At 45.0% G+C, this 24243-nt stretch overlaps 1 protein-coding gene and 1 long non-coding RNA gene across 7 annotated transcripts in view; one reads left to right on the top strand and one right to left on the bottom strand.

Annotated features, from left to right (window-relative positions):
• The window catches only part of RARA (retinoic acid receptor alpha), a 219414-nt gene that overhangs the window by 69874 nt on the left and 125297 nt on the right, over positions 1-24243 (bottom strand). The window lies entirely within an intron of this gene.
• On the top strand, positions 292-22055 carry LOC128329957 (uncharacterized). The gene is made up of 3 exons (XR_008309878.1): positions 292-421; positions 20225-20358; positions 21463-22055. It is a non-coding gene; the product is annotated as an uncharacterized LOC128329957 (long non-coding RNA).

A 24243-nucleotide genomic window follows, 5' to 3' on the forward strand; every position in this document is an offset into this window, starting at 1 on the left:
GCAAGGAGAAAAAGCAGGAGGGCCCCCTCTTTTTTTGCTGCAAGAAACTGGCCAGGGCGGCCCCTTTTGCCTGCATCACCCCTCTCCGAAAGGGAGGTTTCTGCTGCTCCTCCAGCCGCCCCTCATTTGCGTAATGTTATGCAGCTGAACTCCGCCTGAACTCTCCTTGCAAAAAAGCTTCACCTCCAAATGACCCACTCACAGGCCTTCTCCTTCCCAGTGACATCACGGGGGCGCTCCCCCCACCCCGCCTGCCAAGGGCTGCCACCGGCATGCCGCCGCCGCCGCAGCAGCCACCGCACAGCCAAATCCAGACCCACCGCCAATTGAAGCAGGGATGCCCAGTGACAAGGAACCACTGAGAGGAGGCCAGCGAGCAAGGGAGGAAGGAGGAAGAAGGGAAGCCTGTTTATATGCACAGGTTAGAAAGAAAAGGGGTGTGTGTGTGTGGAATGTAACTTAGCAATAAGGGCTCATACACGCACACACCTTCCCCATAAAACGCTGCAAGTTATAATCCCGTTGGCCCACCACACCTACCAGTTGACTGTGGGTACTAGGGAAATGCTGATATTTGAACTATTTCTAATAGTGAATACAGAATCAAAGCTTCAGTAGCCACTTTATAGCCTGCAAAAAAAAACCACACACACACACACACACACAAAAGACAATGCAAGCCAGCCAAAGCCTTAATCTGGGCTGACTAGCATTTGAAATTATGACACAAGCTTTCAAATCACACAACTCTCTTCATCAGGTTGCCATTTAAGAAGGAGCTACTTATAAGCACTTAGAATTTCTGTGTGCTCAAACCACTCCACATAATCACCTCAGTCATTTTAACCATCGCTCTGTAAGGGAGGCCAGTATTATTATCCCTAGAGCACAAAACAGAGACTGAAGGTTGCCACCTACTAGATTCATAACTGACCAGAGATAAAACTGGGGACTTCCACCCATACATCATGCTCTTAGCCACTAAGCTACTATCAGCTGAAAAAGTCAACATGTTTCATGGGTCTGGCTGCTGTTTTTGAAAAATGCAAACATTTATGTTATTCAGAAATATCTTAGAAAGTTTTTCCCAAGGAAGGAAAAGGAACTAATGAGTAGGAGTGCATCTAAGAATCTGCATGGCAAAGTGCAGAATACTGCAAATACAGTCTCCAGTACAGAATCCAGTGCCTCCCACAGAATTGTAAGGAACTCAGTTCTCATTTAAATAATGGGCAGATTTCTAGTCCTTGCAGTTGTGGGGGAAGGTGTATGAACACTATTGTTGGTGAACACGCCTGGGGCAGATTCCTGCAAAATGATTATTCCAACAGTACAGCATCACATCTAGGAACAGATGCAAGCACATCCCTCTCAACATTCTGCAAATAAAAGCAGGGACAGTCATGTATACCTGATACCTTCCTAAGTCCTATTCACACATTCAGTAGCTGCGTACAGTATACGAGGTTACAATACCAACTGAAAGCCCCACCCGCAATACTGACCCCAATACTGTATTGCTCTGCGGAGACTAACACTGTACATGAGGGGAAATGTCAGAGAGACCCACCAGCATTCCTAACCATGGGAGGAGGATCTCTCCCCAGGTACAGCATTTCTGGCTGCAAGTCAAATGCTATACTTGTGGTTGGCGTGGCTACATAGTGCACCAGCACAGGGGGAGAGCTTTCAGTCAGCATTGCCACTGGGTATTCCCTACCTCCTGTTTACTGTACTCATTTACTCCGCAACTGCCAGTCCTGCACTGGCAGGGTGTGTGTTAAGTAAACTGTCACAGTTTCCTTTTTTAAAAATGTAAGGAAGTTTAATCAGATGTCTCTCATATCAGATCAAGTCATATACCCTTTAGAAGAGTTACACTCAACTCATTTTTATCGATATTTAGTGTCCTGATAGGAAGTGGAGCAGCACACTGGTATCTTGTGTTTAGACAACCAAGAAAAAGTGACTGTAGCACACCCTGGACCAGGCCACATGTTTTCAAAGCAACGCCCCCCCCCCAAGGAAAGGAAAGGAAAGTCAGTCTCATAATATGCTATCATACATTACCGCTCAAAATGCAATATGTGAAATGACAGCTGTGCACTAGATGGTGTTTCAGTGTTCATAGGCAAGCATTTACATACATGTGCACTAACGGTAAAGTTGTGCTGTCGAGTCAGTGACAACTCCTGGCGACCACAGAGCCCTGTGGTTGTCTTTGGTAGAATACAGGAGGCGTTTCCCATTGCCATCTCCTGCGCAGTATGAGATGATGCCTTTCAGCACCTTCCTATACCGCTGCTGCCGGATATAGGCATTTCCCCTATAGTCTGGGAAATAGGGGTGTGCACGGAACCGCAGAGCTGTGGTCCGGCACTGGGGTGGGGGAGGTTCCTTAAGGGCAGGGGAGGGTTTACTTACCCCTCCCGCGCTTTCCCAGCTCCGGCGCCCATATTTCCTTTCGCAATCGGGGTGGCAGGATACCTCTCTGCCGCCCCTTTCCCCGCTTGGCTGCGCGCGCACCCGTATTTCCTTTAGCAATCGGGCAACAGGATACCTCCCTGCCGCCCCTTCGCCCGCTTGGCTGCAAAAGGCTTTAAGAAGCCTTTTGCTTGCACGCGGGCAAATGGCTTCTTAAAGCCTTTTGCAGCCAAGCGGGCGAAGGGGCGGCAGGGAGGTATCCTGCCGCCTAATTGCTAAAGGAAATATGGGCGTGTGTGCAGCCAAGTGGGGGAAGGGGTGGCAGGGAGGTATCCTGCCACCCCGATTGCTAAAGGAAATACGGGCGCCGGAGCTGGGAAAGCACAGGAGGGGTAAGTAAACCCTCTCCCGCCCTTAAAGGAACCCCCCACCCTAATCCACCCGAACCCGAACCGCCCATGTCTGGACCGGTTTGGGCACATCACTACTGGGAAACATACCAGAAGGGATTTGAACCAGCAACCTCTTGCTCCCTGGGCAAGTTACTTCCCCACTGCGCCATTAGGTGGCTCACATGTGCACTACAGACTAGATATATCCACTCCCCACTCTACTTCTAGAGATTAGGCAAAAGGGGCTAAAACTTCCATAACAACAATTCTAGTGCATGTGTGCAAATGAATAGGAATTCTAGTGCACGTGTGCTAGTTTTCTGTGGTTTTTTTTAAGATGGCCCCCAAATCTTCTTAAAAGGCAAAAACAGACAATGGTTTAAAAGTGACTTGTCTACATTGCAATTTTGTCAAAAGCCAAATTTAGGTATTTATTATAGAAGTCAGCATCCTGAGAGTGTCTAATTCTCTTTTTAAAAAGAGACCAAACAAGTTTCTAGTTCTTAAGTTTATGAAGAAAAGTTTGAAAATATGTGGACAATGCATACAGAAGTCAAAATAGGAACTGTGTAGAATATTTAGTATGCAAGAGATGGAGTGTCAGTTTCCTGCATGCTCCTTCCCCTTGCCACCATAACTAGTAGAAGCAGAACGTATTATTTAAAAGTAAGAAACCCAAAATGTGATTAATTTGAACTGAGACAGATCTTCTTAGAATTCAGTTCTTGATGGCACTGAGCTTTGCTGTCCTGCATATAATCATATGGATCTTGCTGGAAATATATTGTGACACTGAGATAAAACACAAGGGGGGCCTATCAAGCCCTGGCCCCCAATTTCCTCCAGGTGTCAGTGTTAACAAGTGGATGAAGATCTTAATTAGCTTGGCTGGCCCCAGAAGCAGCCACCTCCTGGACAGTGGTCCCTCTAATTTTTTCCATCTCTGTGCAGAACGAATTTTGTTCTGGGCAGCAGTATCAATGCACTGTGTGTGCACATGCATTCAGAGTGGGGCCTTGCTGGTTCAGCCTGAGTGGGATCTAAAATTAACTGAGCGGACACTGAAAAACTTGTGAGCACGTGCACGTGTGCATGCCTTAAAGGGAACAGTGTTCCTAGACCATGGGGCAGAGTCAGGCAGCAGCCCCACCCTCTTACTGCTTAAGAAATCAAATGGTACAAATCGAGAGACTGGCGGACCAGAATTGGGATGAAACACCCGAGAAACTGAGCTTTCAGCTGCAACTGGAAATAGTGAAGCATCTCAGGGACTGGGGGTGGAGGTGGGGTACTGCAGTTCAATGTGAGGAACTGGCCAGAGATGGATCTGGGAGAAAAGAGGGATCTGATTGCTGGACCCTGAGCAACAAATGACTCTGGGACTCGGATGGGAAGGTGAAGCCATTGCTCCTATAACTTTTTCTTGGTTCTCTAAACACAAGATGGTGTTGGTTGTCAACACACAAAAATCAGGTGTGCTGCTCCACTTCCTATCAGGACACTAAATGTCAATGAAAGTGTGTTGAGTGTTAAGTCTTCTGAAGGAAAGATGACGTGATCTGATATGCAATTAAATGTTTGATTAAACTTTCTTAACTTTTGGCATACACAGAATGCTGTTGTTTGCTTCAGTGCTGCTGGCCAGCCCCTTGACCCTCTGTCATAGAGTTACCCCATGGAGGGTAGAGGTACTCACAGATACATGAACAGGGCCAGACAGAAATCTAATCTCCTTGGACCACTCCTACAGAAATTTGATTTTACATTCCAGCAATGTAATTCTTCCCTTGACTGTTCTCTCCAACAAGGTCATGGCTGCACCCTACAAACCAAGATGGCTTGGGCAGAGAGGGGAAAGAGGGTTCTCATGCTAAAAAGAAGTGCCATGTCTTTATCTTGTATGTATTCCATTGTCTATCTGCCCCCACTACTTTACCCCTCAGCTTCTACTCACAGTCACAATATCACAGATCTGGAACTGCCCTGAATATAATTCAATTTATATCTCCTTTTCTTATTACTTACAAGGCAGGATCTTGCATGTATCAGCTGCATAATCCAGATCACACCACGTGGCACAAGCAAAAATCAGGTGTAGCCAAGGGGTACCACAAGATACAAAAGAGTTTCAGGTAACCAGGGCAAGCGGATTGTAAATCAAAGCAATAAAGGCCAATTTAAAATACTGGTTTTTCCATCTAGACAACATAGTGGTTAAGGGTTGGATTTAGTCCCAGGGAAACCTGGGTTTAGATTCCCTCCCAATCATATGCGGTTACTGCGATCCTGGGAGTCATTCTCTCTCAGCCTAACCTACCTCACAGGGCTGTTTGCAAGGATAAAACTGTGAGGGAAGAGCCACATATCCCACCCTGAGCAAATTTGAGAAAGGACAGGATTAAAAGTGTTAAAATAGCAGCATACTAATTGGTTGGTCACAAATTTGTGTATTTATGATTACTTATCAATTAGTATGCTATTATGCTGCAACCTGTACCCCTAAATTATCTGGAAGATCCAATCTTCTATGTATAATCCACAACACACAAAAAATCATGATATTTTCCTCAGAGATTTCTGGAACTCCTTGCACATATTACACACGTGCACATGAATACATGTGTCTTAGCCTTGTGGGGAGGCAAAGAGGTGGTGCAGAGTAACAAAAATGCTTGCTGAATCATGGAGGCAAAAAGGACTAAGCCACATGGTGAGACTCTAAATGGCCAACCATTGCTGATGCAAAATCCATCTAAGACTGTGATATTGACCAAAAAAAAAAAAAAAAAGACAAAAAAAATGGGATGCAGGGACTATTTCCCACCATTCTGACCTCTGCACACTGCTGTCATTATTTATTTATCATATTTATATACCACCTGATATGTGTATCTCTAGGCAGTATACACAATTTAACACAACAGATATAAAACAGATTTTTTTAAAAAAATCACAGAATAAAAAGGTAAAACAATTTCACAGGACAAACACAACTAGCTGACCCCGCACAGAACATCTGTGTGACAATATACTCCCCCCACCTTCAGGCCCAGTCTCTCCTGCCCTCCCCCCCCACCTTCTGCCCCAGTCCCTCCTGACCTCCCACCCACCTTCTGCCCCAGTCTCTCCTGCCCTCCTTCTACCTTCTGCCTCAGTCTCTCCTGCCCCATGTCCTCCTCCATCCCGGCCCCCAACACCCATCCTGGCCCTCCAAAGGACGGTGGGGCTTTGCCCGCCACCCATCCTGACCCTCCTCCTGGTGCACGCTCCTCCCTCCCACCCTTGCGCATGTCTCCCCCTCTGGGACCGACATTGGTGGTGGCTGCAGCGGGGGTGGGGCTTGCCACATCCCCTGTACAGGAATTAATAATATAGAAGATTAAACAATTTAAAATTAATTTCAGTTAAAAGCCTGAGAAAATAGGTATGTCTTGAGGGTCTTCCTAAAAGCAATCACAGATGGAGATACATTTCTTATTTTTCCCTAAGTGCAGGGCGGGGGAGGCTTTAAGAGGAGCAGAGCCCCATCGAGCTCCATTTTGGAAGTCATGCATGAAGCACCAAGAAATATCATTTGTCCCAGCACTTTCCTCATAGAGCTCTTGGGAAAGTGCTATGAAGGGCTACATTTCCTAGCATTCTGTGCAGTGCTCCCTCTAACAAGGATTCCAAGATGTTGTTGACTACAACTCCCAGAATCCCCAGCTGCAATGGCTTTTGCTTGGGGATTATGGGAGTTTAACTTGTAGTCAACAAAATCTGGAAATCCCTGTTAGAGGGAACACTGATTCTGTCCACATCTTCCAAGATGGTGCTGGTGCTCAAGAGAGCTCCCTTTCCCTTAACGAAGCCCCACTTACTCTGGGCAAAACACAGTATTGGGAGTGGTCACCTCCACACAGTGCCAGGGGGCTGTGCAGAGGATTCAGCTTTGGCCGAAGCTTCGCACAGACCTAAAAAACAGCTAGTCAGGAGATGCATTTAGGGATGATGGGAGTTGCCACTGGGTACCAGGCCTTGCAGTGAAGAACACTTATTTAAGACCTTCCGCACAGGGTTGGTAAAACATTTCTGTTCAATGAGCAATGGCATATGTAGGGCTTAACGTGCCAAGACTCAAAGCAAAGCTCTGGCATCTGTTTGCAATGCTAGTGTGCAGCCCAAGGTACTATAAACAGAATAAAATGCCCCAGAGCAAGTATAGAGTGCATTTCCCTCTCCACTAACAGGAGAACATCCAGGTGTCAGGGAACAAGGGGAAGGCCCTCTGGATCAGAGGATAGTTTCCAGACAGATTGAGCCACAGCATTCCCCCCCTAGGTATTAAGCACTGGAGATGTTCAGCCATTCTGTCAGGACTCTGAATCACAACAGGAGGCAGGCTGGAGAGGACAGGATCACACTATCTTATCACTTTCAAAAGAAATCTAGAGCCAGGAGATGAAAAACAGCCAGAAAATAAAAATCACTCATCATCTGATAAGGAGACTCTGCAGGGCTTTTTGTCACAAGCTTCTTGATACAGCGTGGAAACACTTTTATGAACACCCCTCTATGCACAGACACACTCCTTCCACTTTCCCCTTAAGGCTTGAGATCTCTGGTATAAGAGTACCATAAACAAGTTAAAAACAGAAGAAAGAAAGAAAGAAAGAAAGAAAGAAAGAAAGAAAGAAAGAAAGAAAGAAAGAAAGAAAGAACAGCACACACATCTCTCCCCGAACTCTTTCAAGAGAGAAGTGCTTGCATGAGATATACAACCTGGGGTGGGGGCGGGGGTGGTGGTGGTGGACGTGGTCTGTTTATGGCAAGGGCTGTTTATGCCTGGGAGGGGGTGCGTTGGTGCTGTTTTCTCTCTCTGACAAGACAATGCCCTTCTGGTAAAACAGTAACAGGTAAATAAATAGAGAGCAATTCAAGCCTTTGGCAGTCCTGTCATCCCTTCTCAAAAAAACCCTTAAAAGGTGATAAGGTCAGGGATCAAGTCCCCCCCCCCCCCGCCAATCTATTCCCTCCCTCATAAAATCATTCAAAACACTCTCTTTCTTCCAGTTCTGTTTTGTGAAGAACTGGGTGTGTTGGATGGTTTGAAAGGCCTCCTCACCCATACTTTAATGCTGCTGAGGTTGAAACAAACAGGCACTGATCCTCAAAGACCTTTTATCATGGAAGAAGTTTGAATGGTTCAATTGCTACTTGAACATTCATATCAGTGCATTAATTTGGGAGATCAGGGAGTGAGGCCATGTTCATGGGGGGCAGTTTCCATTTAATCAGTCCTTTAATAAGTACTTCAACTCCTATTCTATTCAGAAGTTAAAGTGAAGCTGGAGCAGGAATACAGAGATGATCATATTTTTATGCAGGCAAAAACACTGCAAGGGGAAAACTGGAGCTCTAAAACATAAATATCTGTTGAATCTAGTACCAAAGAAGGGTGGGGGGATGTTAAGGATGGTTACATTAATCAAATTAACGATAATACACGTCATTCTACAATATAATTTAGAAATCTATTATACTAGTAGATTAAAAAAGATTTTTAGCTGCTATAAAAAAGTCATTAGTTTAAACCCTTAACATATACAATTAAAATACTTCAATTTGTTCATTTCCCTCACAAGTTCTATTGAGCCATGGAATAATTGGCCTTTACTCCTAACCACACACAGATTCTATGAACACGGAGGCCCAATTTAAAATGAGATGCACACCTCCACCCCTTGATAATCTGTGTGAATATTAGGTGAACAGAGCCGCCTTTGGCCCTACAGAACATCTTTATCCATCACAAAAGTAAGCCCCATGTCCTCTTCAACAAGAAGAACAAAGGGAGAATTCTAAGTGATCTTTACAAGACTTCAGTAAATGCAGTCTTTCATGAGGAGTGTGTATATGTGTGCACAAGCATAATGTACTCTTATAACTGTGTGAACAGTACAGAAGCTAGACACTTGCTCTTATATAATCTCAACAGAAGTAGTTCATCGTGCTTATGTGAATGCATCCTGAGGTCAGTTATGTAGGCAGAAGTGGAGGTGACTTCAAAGGAGGAAACAGACATATCTACGTGCAGGATTTCAGCCCAGCACTCTCCCCAGTTTTTTTCTCTGGTGCTTAAAAATGTGTATATCTTACACTTCTTTCATCCCCTGCCACTATCAAAAAATACTAAGTTGGCTAGGACTGCCCTCATTATTTTAAGAGAGATTGAGTTTCAAATCTGCCTCCCATCATGCAAAAGATGGCAGTGTTTGTGTGTGTGTGTGTGTGTGTGTGTGCGCGCGCGCGCGCATTCAAGAGAAAAAGCTCAGTGGGGCCTGTTTAAATAATAATAGAAAGTCAGAGGCTCTGCTTAGCCAGCAGCTTTTCAAACAAAAGCCCCTGTACTTCCTGTAGGGAACATGACAAATGTCTGTTTTGACTCATTTAGTAAAAGACTGTGATGAGAAAGAGGGAGGACAAAAGAAAGAAAGAAAATAGAGCATAAGTCAGAGAAAGGGAGAAAGAAAAAGAAAATGGGAGGAGAGAAGAAATGCATGTATAAGAAAGAAGACAACAAAAAAAAGCAAGCGGGGAGTGGGGAAGAACAGGAAAGACACATATAAGAAAAGATGAAATAACAGAATTTACCAAAAAGAAGATACACATATGGAGGGGAAAAGATTGCTGAGAAACATATTCATTGCTGGTCCTCTCATTAAAACCCTGGACACAATCCAACCAAAATTAAGTACTTTAATGTCCCTTGATTTCCAAACAGAAAAAATAAAGCTCCTGCTTAACTCTTCTACTGAAATTAATGTGAGTTAGAAGTGTTTGGCTGGCTTGTACCTTTGACTACTTTAAAACAGAGCCATCTCTATAAAAAGAATGAATACAAAACTTGGAAATGCAATTTAGCTGCTGTTCTTGGCGCTTCCAGCCTTCCTGTAGTTATGGAAAATAATGCAGAAACTGGTCTGGGGCAGAGAGAATACGCCAATCCCCACCGTCCAATCTGTTCTCCAAAATCCAGCAAGGCAAAAACAAACTTGTACACTTGCGCTCATAGTTCGACGCAATTACATCCCTTGTGTGTTAGGATGCACGAACTTGTACTTCACCCCTGGCATCCAAGGATAGATCAGGAGATACATTTTGTATCCACAACATCAACGGAGGAAAAGAGTATTGTTTGCCTTGGTCAAGCCTCAACTCAGAGGATTGTCTCTGGTTTTGGCTACCCATTTTCACAGGCATGTGGACAAAAGCACAGGCTAACAAGGTCACATAACAAGCATTCACCTACACACCAGTAACTACCTCTTTTGCACATATCAGGGATAAAATAAGCAACTCTCTTGGTTACCTAAAAGCGAGTACCATTTGCCTCTTGACAGGCCAGCAAGGCAGACTGAAATTTTGGACTGGGGAAGGGCGGAGGGAGGGTGCTGCCTTCAGGAAATGGATTACTGTGTCAGATCCAGGCTGAGCGCAGCCAAAACCACATCTACGCTAGGGGTGTGTTTTCTCCTGTCCGGGTCCCCGAGTTCAATGGTTGGAGCCGAAGACTTGGCTGGAGCCTGAAGCGCACAGTAGGCAGAAAGTAAGAGGAGAAGGCTAGGACATACCAGTTAATTATTCCAGGCCTGGCCAATCCAGAGGCTTCATACTGCTTGCCAATCACAGGAACTGATACTGTAAACCGTTTCTGCGGCCTGAGCAAGTAGCCTCCCGGACAGCTACATTTAGCTAAATCCCAGAAGTCTGGCATGTCACAAGCAAGACATGTCACTTAACCCCAGACTGTGGGGGCTGAGATGCAATTGTGCTCGGTGAATTTACTGAAGAGAGGTTTCTGCTGTACACCAGGGATGAATGGACTTGTGCAGTCTATTCCCTGCCCCCCGCCCCCACAAGCAAACTGGAATCACTGTTGTCCACTGATGGGTTGCCCACCCTCCAAGACTGGCCTGGAGTCTCCAGGAATCAGGATCAATCTCCAGGTGGCTATTAAAAGCAATCCTGGAGATATTAATGGCTTGATATTGTGAAAGTTATCAGGGCCAGGGTAGGTGGGTATGGATTTCCAGGAATAGCTTCAGTCAGAGTTGGCAACCCTGTCCACCAATATATGTTTTGAATTTTTCTATCAAATGGCCAATTGCTATTCATTAATAGGGTAGGTCCATGTGGTTAGATGCATGATAGGTTTGGATACTGGAAGGCCAGGTTCCAACTCCATCTTAGCCATAAGAAACGCAAGGTGGCCCTTTAGTCATTATTTCTCAACTTAACCTACTACACACAATCAGTATTTCCTCTAAGGCGTGCACGTGTGCATGCGCTCACATGCTTTTTGATGTCCACTCAGTCAACTTTAGATCCCACTCAGGCTGAATCAGGAAGGTCTCACTCTGAATGCATGTGCGTGCACACTGCCTTGACACTGTTGCCCAGAATAAAACTCATTCTGCACACAGATGAAAAAAAATAGAGGGAATGCTACACACAATGGATGTATACAACTGTATACTGAAAAAGTGCTGTACAAATTGCATAAATATGGGGTATCAGATTAATATCAGGGGTATTTTATCATCTTTCAAATGATGAAAATGGCCATTTTCAAACAAGGAATTCCTACAGTCTCACAAACCTTAAATGCACTTAAAGGGCAACTTAACACATCACTCCAAAAGCACTACTGAGCCTCACTCAAGCTACATGTGCACACATACAAATGTTTTTGACAGAATGCAGGACAGAAACATCTTTTAAAATCAGGTGGACATCCTAGCCAATTTAGGTATTAACATTCACATTGTTATTGTTTTTAAAGTATATTCTGCGTTTTCCTCATCCAACGTGGCTTGAAACAATTGATTAAAACAAACGTTCAGCTGGAGGAAATGCAAACACTGATTTATATGCCATTTGGGAAAACAGCCTAACTCCTACCGGTATAAGTAACTTGACTGAGAGAGGAGTTAAGATAATGAGGAGTACATACCCCTAATCCTAAACTGTTTGCTCATGTGAACTTTAACGTTATTCCCCCAATTCCTCTGTCTAGTAATGTGCACAATTCCAATAGGGTTTGCCTTTGGTTTTGGCAAAAACAGCCCACCTATTGGCTAGGGAGAGAGTCTCCTAGCAGCCTGAGCATCTCCCTCCCCAGAGCATGTTACAGAGTGGCTGGAAACCCATGTCAAGCATGATTAAATTCCTACTGAACCACCCTCTAGGCCAAGTCTAGAGTGAAGGGGTTGGTATCCTTGAGCTGAGGTCCTAGCACCTCAAGTTAGCTCATCCTTAAATCCGTGGTCCACTGCCACTGAGGAGGGGCAGCAGCACCCATCACTGCCCATGGAGTCTGGGCAGCCGTGGTATTTGGGCCGCTTCAGAGGACCAGGTCTCCAGTGTTCCTGCCACTCAAACCCTCAGCATTGTGCCACTGCCTGTGGCAATAGCAGCTCTTCCTCCTCCCCATCAGCCACACAGAGGGAGAAGGCAGGCAATAATGGTACATGTTATCATTCATAGGCACATAAGATGCTGACTTATACTGGGTTCCACCATTGGTCCATCTGGCTCAGTACTGTCTACACTACTGGCAGCAGCTCTCCAGGAAGGAACTGTTCCAGCCTCCGCTGCCCAGTGAGAGAGAGCAGGTGGTGGTAGCTGCTATCACCACTCACCCATTAACCCATCCAGGCAAGTCCCCAGAGGGTAACTCACCAAAGATGAGTTCGCAAGCAGCTGCCGGACTAGCGATGGGGAGAAAACAGCCACCAGGATGAGGAGGCGGCAGGCCACCACGGCCCGGCCGCTGGGATGAGGAGGTGGTGGTGGCGGGCCGTGCAGGGATAAGGAGGCACCGGCCCGGCTGCCGGGAGCAGGCAACAGGCAAGAGGAGGGGACAGGCCGGCTTGAAAGCCGACCAGAAACTAAAGCCGGGCGGGCCAGCAGAGGCGCAGATGCTCTGCGCCCTGCCCAGCTAGTATATATATTAAATATCTAAAAACCTTCAGTTTAAGTTGAGACATAAGGTTAATCCCACTTTTACTCATAGTCTAAAATAGATGGAAATCCAAACAATGTGGTCATGTTGGCCTCATATCAGTGAAACACACTTCAGACACAACTATTAACCTCCTTTTAAACCGTATACTGTATTAGCCAGACATTGTTTTCCTGTTTCATGGCCACATTCACCTCAACAGAAAGTGATACAGTACGTCAAAAAAATGCAACAAGCACATCTTTATTAATCATTTGATGTACATGATGGTGAAGCTGTAAGTGTTGAATTTGGGGGTACCTCTCTTTCTGGTGAGGCAAATGTGGATCTGAAAGATGAGGACAAAGTCTTCAAAGGATAACATATGAAGGAGTCGGAAGTGTGCGATTCTGATCTGAGCAGAAGCCAACATGACGGCATTGTTTGAAAAGTAGGATTCAGCTTAAGTCTCGCCCTAAACTGAACGTTTTTAAATACTGAAATTTCCCTGTATTTTAGAAATGCATTAGCATAAAATACTGAAACATGTAAAAATCCTTGGTTTAAAACAGGACAGTTAAGGCGAGACTGCTTATTTGTCATAGTGGAGAAGGTATGCAGACTAGAAGTGAATGTGGTCATCTTCATTTCCCCAGGACATAAACACTTCACACTTTCTTTCTCTCATATATTACCTTCCTTTAAACTTTATTTTTTAGATATGCATAGTTTGTCTGTTTTCACTCTCCATTCCAGTTAGTGGCAATGTATCTACCAACGCATGGAACATGTACATCTTGATGACTGATTTGGTATGTCCGAGGATCAGCCTCACAAGGTTCTATCTGTGATTGTGGATAAGCAAGGGAGGGAGTTTCTAAGAATCCAAACCTTCCCACAGGTAAAACACAACCCAGATTCTTCCCAATCCTGTCTGTTCCCTCTGCCATCACCTCCTCCTTGGCCAGTGTCCCCGTACCTTGAAATAGCCCCTCACACAATCGGCAGTCTCATAAGGTAGTTTCCCTCTCTCATCTCTTGCAAGGCTCTGTGTTGCTACTCTGGTGGCAGAAGTAGTAGCTCAATCACCACAGCAACAAGGCCAATGTGTACCACCTCCTCACCTGATTCCGCTCTCCTTTTTCACAGCCAGTTGCACAAACATCAGGGTTTGGATTTCCCCACAAAATCCCTACAATGTTTTTGAGGGAGAACACACACACCCTATTTGCTGGGGCATAAATACTGTCCTTAGCAATGCGAACTACCCCATTTTCCATGTGCTACAATGTTTCTGCCCAAAGTTTAACAGAAACTTATAATGGTCACTTTAAAGCGTCACAACTCTACAGATATGGAAGTTATCCTTTTACAAAGCTGCATGGTATGTAATGTTGTATACAACTGTACAAAGACAACCAAAACAAAAAAGAAATTGAAGTTATATCAAATCACTGAAAACGTATGCTTTCCTATGTCGCTTACATAGGAAAGTGTTATATTTCTGGCACTGATGAATGTTAATGAAATTTGGAAACATTATAGAGATTCTAACCTATTTCATAGATACATCACCTTAATGTGGGGGAAACAGCCCATTTTTTCCTCCTCACCTTAAATTTCAAGGCACTAACGTGCCTCTTAATCATAAAAACAAATTTCTAGTCCTTATGATTGGAAACCTAGGCTTGAAAGGACGCGGGTAACACCGGGGGATTTCTGGCAGCCAGGGGATGTGGTTTCAATATGCTGTATATTCCCTATGTGTATTCATAATTACAAGCTAAAAAGAAAGATTCCAAGTACACAGTTATATGAAGATTTCTTTAATGTGCATGATTTATGCCAGCTCTGCAATTAAGCTCGAGCCCATAAAACATTTTCCTAACCCACACATACCTATGACTAGGGCTTGACCAGGTGATGCATGAACATGACCAGGAAGAAAAGTGAGAAGCAAGCAAGGTGGGAGCAGGTTGCTTCCTCCTCTTCCTGGTCCATGTTTGGCTGGCTTGACACAATCAGGAGGAGGAAGAGCAACTTGCCCCCAGTTTGCTTGCTCATTTCTCCTTCTGGTCGAATCTACCCATTGCCTGCCCTACCCAGACAAATGCAGCCAGACTGAGCAAGCAAGGTCAGCCCCCCACCCACAGAGGGGAAGGCATTGCTAGGGACAAAAGTGGTGAGTCTGCCCCCTACAGATCAAAGAGCAGCCTAGCTCCTAAATTTCTGGGCTGGCTCTTAGAGGCAAAGAGATTTTGTAGAGGGTTGCTATGATAGTTGTAACATAACAGAGGTCTTTTTAAAAGGCAGCAATTATCTTCAAATTTACAAAACCTTTCTTGCTCGGTTGCCATTCTTATTTGCAAAAGGCAAGGAGGTGAGTAGTTATTTGCAAGCTTGAGGTCACAGAATCACTCCTTTCTTGGTGAAAAATGCCCATTTGCTTATTTAAAGCACAGAGTATGCTCACACCACATGGCCTGCAGTTGCAGTCAGTATTCTGCCGTTCCCACAAAAACTGGTAAAGAAACGTCTTGTGTATTCTGTTCAAATATCCACAGAGTCACTGTTCTAAAGAGCTGCTCTCTGAGGCTCTTAAAACATTAAGCCCTCTAAAAGCATCTTTATAGGTCACTTCCTAGGGAGAGAAGAGTGAAATGGAGCCCCCTATTAGCAGGCAAAACAATACAAAGATGAAAATTGGTGTAAGAGAAAGCTGGGTAATCCAAGAGAGCACTGTGCTCCAGACTGCTTTTTGATCTGGTCAATTTCAAAGCTGTCTAAAAGGCCTCTATATACACCGGATAAAACAAAGCCACACTCAAGAGTGCAAGGTGTAACTGCAGAGTATATTGTAATAATTATCATTGGTGAAAAGCAAGAAAGCCAGTTGGCTAAAATGAAAGGCCTGCTGTGCACTGAAGTTCCAAGATGAATACCAACACCAACTTCAGACCTTAAGATCAGAGAATGCCCTCACGGTTAGTTACACTCTCTATGTACCAAGCCCATATCATGAGGAAGGATTCAGGAAATCAAGCAGCCACATGGTAGGTGTTCAGTAGTTTACTACTTGGGGAAAATAAGTCTTTTCGCTTCCAACGGTGCAGTTAAGCACCAGAACTCACCAAGGCCTGAATCCAGACCTGGAGTGCATGTTCTCCAACCCAGGTTTCCCAAGATCAGCTGCTAGCCAGAGCCTGAAATGCAGCAGGCAGAAAATACTTCATACAAGGCTAGGATGTTAGCGTTTACCCCTGGCCTGGCCAATCCAGAGGACTCACATTGCCTGCCAATCTCAGGGATGACAATACACTATTTCCCTTCTGTGCCTGAAGAGGGCTCTGAGGCACAGTGCACAGCTCCTGAAACGAGTCAATCCCCAAAGTCCCTAAGACCAGTCCTCCACTTTCCCAGCTTTCTGGGCTGATGTGGAAGGGTAAACTAGAGTGTAAAGTTGTACACCTGGGCAAGAAAAATCAAATGCACAAGTCCTGGATGTGGGAGACCTGTATTGACAAAAGTACACATGAAAATAATCTAGGTGTCTTAGTGGACCACAAGATGAACATAAGCCAGGTGTGTGATGCAGCTGCTAAACATGGGAGTGCAATCTTAGGCTGCGCATGAACAGAGGTATAGTGTCCCGATCACGAGAAGCAACAGTATTCAGTGAAGTCTGAACTGATCAGACTTCACTCTTCCCAGTTCTGGACATGGCATGTTAAGACAGACACTGAACAACTGGAATAGATTCAGGAAGGCAACTAAGATGGTGAGGGATCTGGAAACCAGGCCTTATGATGGAGGAGCTGGCTGTGTTTAGCCTGCAGAAAACTAATGAGAGATTATATAGCCACCTTCAAATATCTGCATAACTGTCACCCAGGAGGAGCAGATTTGTTCTCTGTTGCTCCAGAGCAAAGGACCAGAATCAATCGGTTGAAATGAAAGAAAACAGGTTTAGAAACATGAGGATTAGGATAGACATCATACATGGTGAGAGAGAAATTTCTCTCTCTCTTGCATAACACTAGAACCAGGGGTCATCCCATGAAATTGATTGCCAAGAAATTTAGGACCAACAAAGGGAAGTACTTTTTCAAACAACGCATAATGAACTTGTGGAATTCTCTGCCATAAGATGTGGTGAAAGCCAACAACCTGGAGATAGATAGATAGATAGACAGAAAAATATATAATATATTTTACATTTTATATCCCACTCTTCCTCCAAGGAGCCCAGAGTGGTGTACTACATACTTATGTTTCTCCTCACAACAACCCTGTGAAGTAGGTTAGGCTGAGAGAAAAGTGACTGGCCCAGAGTCACCCAGCAAGTATCGTGGCTGAATGGGAATTTGAACTAGGGTCTCCCCGGTCCTAGTCCAGCACTCTAACCACTACACCACGCTGGATGGCTTTAAGACAGGTTTGTATAACTTCACGGAGGAGAGGTCTATCAACGGCTACTAGTCGGAGGACTCTAGGCCACCTCCAGCCTCAAAGGCAGGATGCAGGGGAGTATCAGCAGGAGAGAGGGCATGCCCCTTTCAACTCCTGTTGTAGGCTTCCAGAGGCATCTGGTGGGCCACTGTGTGAAACAGGATGCTGGACTAGATGGGCCTTGGGCCTGATCCAGCAGAGCTGTTCTTATGAGGAAAAATTTCCTACTTAAGTGCTGATCAACAGTGAAACCATCTGCCTCATGCTGTGGTGGGCTTTCCTTCTCTAGAAGTTTCCAGACATAGGCTGGACAGTCACCTGTCAGGGATGCTGCAGCGGTTTCCTGAACTAAGCAGAAAGTTGGGCTAAAAAACCTGCAAGATCCCTTCCAACTCTGAAATTCTTTTATGCAGTGACAACAATGCTAGGCTTACGCACATGGTCAGAAACTATGGAGGACAAGCCTGACCTGAAGACTGAGCCACCAAATATAACCCCTTGAACTGCTACTGTGCAATTTCCAAAAATCTGAATCCATCCATAGAAAAACAACCTCACTGGTGAGTCCACAACTGTGGGACAGTTCCTCTGGAAACTCCCCAAGCCCAAACATGTGGGTTGCTTGGCAGGGCTGAGAGACCTTCTTGCTTTGCTGGCTAAATCACAGCGGGGTCATTGTGTAATGGGTATTACACTTAACAGGATGTATACTACTAGAGTGTTATTAGTTTTACTCCTTCATCTAAGACCTAAAGCAGGGCAGAAACTGGAATGTATTAATGGGAAAGGGTCATTTCTCACAGAATTGGGCTGGCAGAAGACAGGATCTAGGAAAAGCCCAGTTTTCACTCGCAAGAAGAGCAGCAATGTATTGAGCCAGAGGTCTAACTGCAGAAACCAAACCGTGCATGCTCAGAAGCTCCTTTGCTCTTTAGTCAGCTGCAAATTGAGAACAATCAGGGTTGAACGGGGCAGGGAGAACACATGTTTCAAAACTTCTAATGAAGTGTGCACGCATGCCTCCCATGCATTCCAGGCAAACACCCTCCTCTCTTATGGAATTAGCAAACATTTTAAGCTGCTCTTTGCCACACACATATACAACTCTGAAGCTAGAAAACACGTAAGAGAAACTGTCTACTGGTTTAGACTTGGGGTAACTGGGGAAGCCCTTCAGCAGTTTTGCTAATCTTCCATCAGTTAGATTACCACAGAACACCCTGCAACGCTCAGCTAAGCCCAGCTGCAGGAGTTCAGTTCCCAGGATCTCAGCTGCCCTACATCTGCTCAGAACCCCCTTTTCATGTTGTCATTTAATCACTGTGGAATCCATATAAAGAGTCTGCAGGAATTTGTGTGCATTTTTTTTCCAGCCTATAAAGCTTGGGAACCTGGAGGGAGAGGGGAAGGGATCTGCCCAGTCCCACTACCTTCCTCCTCCCACCACCACACAAAACATAACACCCTAAGCTTGCAACAACCCCACATCCCCATATGCATTCAGCAGCCTGAAGATAAAAGTCTTCGGAGCTTTCCATTTAAGATTTAAATTAGGGCAAAGTCAAAATCCTGACCCTGGATGTGTGAAATGCAAGGGGGAGGGGAAGCATAGCTCCAATTTGCTCTGGGCTTTTAGTCAACCAAGGTCGTTGCAGCAAAAAACAAAACAAAACATGAAAAGGATAAAAGTATTTGGTGGAGGCAGTTGGAGCTGGGAGAAAGGAAGAAGACAATCAGAGAGAGAAGTGGGGGTTTGAAACGACCCCCCACCCCACCCCTAGTAAACAGACAAGCTAATCTTGTATTGCCAGTTCAGATACATTAGGGTCAAAGATCTCAATCAGATGTCTCAGCTTGGATGGATGTGTGTCAGAGAGAAGATACCAACAACTGAAATAGTACTAAGCACAGTATAGGTGAAATTAACTCCCTAGAGACCATCCAGCAAGATGGCAACATTGTGTCAATTACACCATCCCAAAGACAATGTGTCACCAGTCACCAGCAAGCCTAGAAGATGGTCCACGGTATGAGCTGGTTCGCAGGTGCATATTAATTGCTTGAAAACTGCAACAAACAATTATCTGTGTGTGTGTGTATGTGAATGGGCTATCACAGATTTAATACGACAGACAAAACTTTAATATCGCTTCCAACTCATGCAGTTCACGAGTATAAGTAATCAAGAGTACAGTAATCAAGCAATGTACAGTACATGCATGTACAAACCAGGCTCACGTTTGGTCTTTCAAAGGAGACCAAATCTTATGCATTTTATGAACTCTGAGAACCAATTTTTTTTCAATTTGGTCCAGTGTGTCTCCGAGATATTTGTTATTTAGGCATCTCCAACTTCAAATCCTTTAGGAGGAGGAAGCCTCCTTCCTGCCACCTCAAGATCATTCTCTCAAACTGCCTGAGAATGCATTCTTGAACACCACCATCTGTGGGAGAGATGATTTTTAAAGCCTATGTTTCCCAAGGGTTTTGTATGTGGCACTGAAGATGATCTCCTCTCAGGCTCAGTTCCCCAAATCTGCCAAATGCTATTCAACATCAGGGTTAAGAACTTGTTCACAAGGTTTGTGGACATGTTTTTGACTTCTGTGTTAAAATCCTATTATACAGGTTGGCGTGAACAACAGCCAGTAAATTCTAAAGTGGGATCTATGGTTCAGCTTGCTTATACGGCACACAGGTTGAACTATGTACTCAAGGGTACTCCAGTTTGAACTTTACAGATTTGTTTTTCCGTTTCCCCCCTCACAGCCTTTCTGGGCTACAGATTCTCTCTCTCTCTCTCTCTCTCTCTCTCTCTCTCTCTCTCTCTCACACACACACACACACACACACGAAACAATACATGCTACAAGCAAAGAGGAGCAAACAAGCTGCACCCCCAAGGCGACTACAGAGTGTGAGGTGACATGGATCGCTCGAGTGCCTGGGTCTCAGCACAATTCTTATTTTACAGATGGAAGAACTGAGTTTAAGACACCGCGAGAGACTACTGAGCAGGGCCTGGAACCCCTGAGGAAACATCTCAAAGAGCTGGCACCTCATCCTTGAGCTGGGACTTCCAGATTCAAACGGCCAGTATTAGAAAAGGTTGGTTTTTTTAAAATCTGTATTTTATTTATATATAGACAGGGTGATGGGCTTAGGAACATAGGAAGCTGCCTTCTACTGAATCAGACCATTGGTCTGCCATCCAGCTCAGTATCATCTACACACAGACTGGCAGCTGCTTTTCCAAAGATGCAGGCAGGAGTCTCTCTCAGCCAGTTTGTTGGTTCAATAAAAAAAATCTTGTCCTATAAAAAAACAAAACTTGACCTATCTTGGAGATGCCAGGGAGGGAAGTTGGAACTGTCTGTATGCAAGCATGCAGATGCTTTTCCCAGAGCAGCTCCATTCCCTAAGGATAGGGGACCTTATAGTGCTCACACAGTGCTCCCATTCAAATGCAAATCAGGACAGACCCTGTTTAGCAAAGGGGACAATTCATGTTTGCTACCACAAGACCAGCTCTTACAAGAGTGAATATGTCTGAATGAGGAACACTTCCTGGCTCTTAGGAGCCCTCTGGCTGATGTCTTGTATTTTATTTGTTTATTTATTACATTTATATACCGCCTCATACAAATGTCTTATGGCAGTATATATATTTTAGGCCCCAGCTTTCCCACACAAGGGCTCTATGTTGACCCCAAGAATTGCTTCAGTCACCTCCCCATGACTTTTTTTTGCATTGCTGCAACTAGAACAAAAGCAGAATTCCAGGCACCGGTTATCACAACAAAAACTGCTAACTTTGCAAAACTGAAGACCTCCATCACCGCATTTCACCCCCAGGAAGAGGCCTTTCCAATTATCTCTTTCACACACACACACACACACACACACACACACACACACACACCAACCAAGAGGGGAAATAAAGGATGATGATGCTCTTTTGTACGGATCTCCAGGAAGTATTCCTCATTCAGACAAATTTACTCTTGCAACACAGAAGCCCCCCACCCTGTCTATGATAAATATTTAACCCAAAGTAGGATTTGGTCAGCAAATGCATGGTGGCACCCTTTCAGCAATGCATTGTGGGGGCTATTGTCATGTACAATTCATCTCCTCCTCTTTTTCTCTATACTTTTATCTTGTTTGGGGTAAAGGACGGTCTCTGATGAAATATTTTGGCTTTTGTTCCAGGGACTCTCTCCTCCTGCCGCTTCTATTGGCCTCCCCTCTCTCCCTCCCTTTACTCCACCCCCCAAAAAAGAGAAACTCATTTATCCAATTCAAGCAATCCCCCTTTTAAGGCGAGCGAATTCCAAGCCGAGAATCCCGAGGTCGTCCTGTACCACCAGCCGCTGACAGAATGATAAAAAGCCATCCTTCTATTAATGGGTATTTCCCATCCGCTCAGCAACCCAGCTGGGGAAGACCAGCTATAATTAATCTTTAACTCTGCGTCAAAAGGGAGAAAAGCAGGTGAAGGGGGGCGGCGGCAGCAGAGGAGAAAAGGGTGGAAACCAGAGCAGAGCAGAACCTGCCACTGGTTCTCACCCACTTTGCGAAAAATTAACAAATACACGGAATGAGATTTACCACACTGAGAATTTCATCAGGCAGCAAAGTCTATAACAAAAACAGGCTGATATGCTGGGATGGATGTTTGTGTGGTTTTTTGTTTTTGTTTTTGCAGGAAACATTTTTTAAGCCATTGATCTACTTCACTACCAACTTGTACACAAATCAGCTTGTCTGACTTGCTTTAAAGATAAACCCTATTCCGGAAGGTAGAGGTCCATGTCTTGAGTTCATGTATACAACAAAAATCACCTTTCCACAAAAAGGGGGGAAACACATTGAAATGTTTTGCTTCTTTACATTTTCTGCATCTTTAAGGTGACATCACACCAAGTTGCATGCCAGGACACACCCAGACTCCAACCTGGAAGAGGGGACACATCCCTGCTGAGACCCCTGGCACTGACAAAAAGAACAACCCTAGAGCCAACAGACCCTAAGCAGCAGCCAGAGTTTATTCTCCCTCCTTCCAGTCACCCCCTCCCTTGGAGGAGCCCTGGAGCTCTAGGGACCCAGAACCTCCCTTGGAGGCCCCTGTCCTGTTCTTAGAACACCCTCTATCCAGGGGTGGGGAACCTTGGCACTCCAGCTGTTGTTGAACTACAACTCCCATCATCCCCAGCCACAATTATTGTGGCTGGGGATGATGGGAGTTGTAGTTCAACAACAGCTGGAGTGCCAAGGTTCCCCACCCCTGCATCCCCTTCAGAACCTCAGGAGCACAGGTTATGCACTGCCAGGGCTTAACTCTAACAAAAAGCTCTATAACAGAAAAGAGGCAAAATGACTGTCTAGCTGCTTGGGGTCTCCCTCTAAATGGGCCTACTCAGGAGGAGGAGGAGAAGGGTTTGCTTTAAGTTGCAGGAAGGGGCGGAGCTTCTGGCTCCTGCAAAACCCCTCTCTTTGCAGCCACCCTTGGCTGCTTCCTCAGCTCCTCCGTTGAGTAGTCTCCCATTCAAATGCAACCAGGGCAGACTCTGCTTAGCAAAGGGGAAATGGATCATGTTAAAAAACAAAACAAAACACCACAAATTTAAAATGCCAGCCATGCCCAAATGTGCTCTCTGTGTCACTTGTGCAAATGCAACTGCAGTACCACATATCCTTGGGGAAGGCAGGTGAGACAGAAAAGGAACACCGGCACATCTTTACAGAGATTAGCCATGTTTGCTGCATCAATAAGGGCTAAAACCATATTTTTTTAAAAAAAATTAAAACCAGAGTTTTCAGACATTCCGCAACAGTCAGCCCAGCTACAGCTGAATGGCAGGATGCCTGAATTCATCCTGGGAAGGTTTAACTAGTGGAGTTTGAGCAACCTGCAGGTCGAAGACTCCAGCCTTTATAACTGGGTCTAGCTCCTTATTGCTGCAGTGGGGAGACAGAGACTGGCACCACTACAGCTCAGAGAAGAGTTTGCAAGTGCTGTCAGTAAGTGTGACATGAGGGGAGGGTGTTGACAGCAAAAAATCAGGGGTGCCAACTGGAGGTGTTAATGGACTCTGCTGCTGCTGACCCCAAAGGAGGTGGGGGAAACACATGCATGTGTGTGTGTTTTAGGTGTGGGGGCAAAAGCAGAGAGCAAAACCGCCACAGGAAGGAATTCGCTTACCTTCTTTTCGTTCTAGCCTGATTTGTGGGACACAACAGGTGAGACAGAGAAACGGCCAAGTTGCTTATATGGTGTGATTCTATAGTTGTACAGAGCATGTATGGAATTTGATTGGGTGTGTAAAAAACTCACCATCTTGAAAATCTCAGTTGTTTTTAAAAATGAGCAGGTTTCTAGTCCTTAAGGTTAGAAAGACAGGATTGAACGTGCCTGGCCATCACCTGGAAATAAACTAAGTAGTAAGAGATAGGGCTGAACAGGATTTCCAGTTGTCAGAGTACAGCTAGGAAAAGCTGCTGACAGCCACCATAAAACTGAGGGTTCAGAGCAAGAGCTAGACCCCTGAGATAGCAAGAAAGGAAATAGCTAGCCTGTCCCATGATTGAAATCAGTTTAAAATTTGTCTCTACACAAGTTTCTCTATGGGAGTGTGATACACACCTTCCCACATACGGAGTGATCCCAAAGATCCACATTGTGAATACACACACTGCAGATCTTTGGGATCACCCTGTCTTTGGAAGTGTGTTTATCACACTCCCATACACAAACTTGTGAAGATTTTAAGTTTTACGCTGATTTAAATCGTGGGACAGGCTAGCTGTTTCCTATCTTGCCATTTTTCCCCTAGTGGTCTGTTCCTGCATAAGCGACCAGTAGCCATGAAGTGCAAAGCTACACCATTATCCCTCTCCCTACTTTCCCAGAATCAAGCCTAATGTCTCCTGTTGAACTGCTATTTCAAGTTTATTTGCTTAAAACCATTGGTCATCCATCCTAAAAACTCA

The sequence above is a fragment of the Hemicordylus capensis genome, chromosome 6, assembly GCF_027244095.1.
Source record: "Hemicordylus capensis ecotype Gifberg chromosome 6, rHemCap1.1.pri, whole genome shotgun sequence".
NCBI lineage: Eukaryota > Metazoa > Chordata > Lepidosauria > Squamata > Cordylidae > Hemicordylus > Hemicordylus capensis.